Raw genomic sequence first — 1,424 nt, forward strand, 5'->3', positions numbered from 1 at the left:
GCAACAGGTTTGGTGTTGGGCTGGTGCTGCTCCTCTTGCAGCATCCCAGGCTGGAAAATGACTCTGTGCATCAAGGTCACTTTATCTGCCCTCATCATGGACCAGAAAGGCTCACGTTAATGGGTCTCTAATTTAATCAAAATGCTGTGCCTGTGAGTGCAGGGCCGGGATCTTTTCCTCTCTTGAAGGGCAAAAATCAATTTGCAGTAACAGCAGATGTGTCTCCTTGCTCCTCCAGGCCTAGGAAAGTGAGTAAATTTTTTTATGGTAGGAAAATAATAATATTGGCTTGGTCTGACATCAATGTTGGGGTTTTTTATATGTTTTTGAGCGCTTTGGTGGCAGCATTCTGTCCCTATGGCCCTGTGAACTCGGAAAAACCACTGATGTGGTGCCTCTCGGTTTCGTAATTACTGTCTAAGCTATGTACAAACTGCCCTTTTCCTGCAGATCCCCAAGGGAACACAACAAATCAGGGAGGAAAAGCCTGATTTCTACGCTCTGGGAGGCAGGGAATGGGTGATCACTGCTCGGACAGAGCAATCACAGGCAGGTTTCTTTCTTTGCATCTCCCCGTGGTTTGTTTTTCCTCTGTCTCAGCACCTGGCTTGGAAATCGGTCACCAAAGAGTGGTGATTTCCATACTTCAGTGATTTTCTTCTGTGCAGCCTGGATCTGACTGGGAATGCTGGGAGGGAAGGGCGGAAGGAAGGAAGGAGGGTGGCCGGTGGCTGCAAACTCCTGCTGCGAACTGCAACGCGAATTACAAAGAGTTTCTGGAGGTAGAGCCAACGTGGCTGGTCCTGTCTGGGACAGGGGACACACAGAGTGACCCCTGATGTGTCCAGTCCTGTCCTCAGACATAGGACACACACGGTGACACCACAGCCCTGTCCTTGCTGTGTTTCCTTCCCTTGTTTCCTTCACGCTGCTATTCCCTCCCATGCATCTCCTCCTTTCCAATCTGTTTCTTCACGTGCGTTTCCTCCTCTCCAATGTTTCCAAACACTTTTCTACACGAAGTTGTAATTATTGTATGAAACACTAAAAATTTTTATTTTTAGGCCTTTCAAAGCTGTGTAGCTTCTCGCTGAGACACGTCTTTGGCTTTGCCAGTTTCCTCTTTCAATACGGAAGTTTTTACTGCTGAAGGCATTCTCACCTTTGTCAAACCTCAGGATGGGCTTTTAAAGACTTCAATCTTTGTGAAAACGGGCTGAGCAAAGACCTTTTGTTTTTGAAGAAAACTTTGTTGCTTTGGCTACTTCTCACGAGTGCGTGCAGGACAACAGTGCAAGGAGACGGCGGAAAGGATCATTCCCCATGGGACACGGAGGAGGGCGGCCGCCCCGGGGGCTAGTTGGCGGGGACAGGACGAGCCCCCTGAGCGGGGCGGTGACCGGATGGGCCGCAGCGGGAGGAGC

Source organism: Corvus brachyrhynchos, unplaced genomic scaffold (assembly GCF_000691975.1).
Source record: "Corvus brachyrhynchos isolate BGI_N302 unplaced genomic scaffold, ASM69197v1 scaffold219, whole genome shotgun sequence".
In the NCBI taxonomy this organism is placed as follows: Eukaryota; Metazoa; Chordata; class Aves; order Passeriformes; family Corvidae; genus Corvus; species Corvus brachyrhynchos.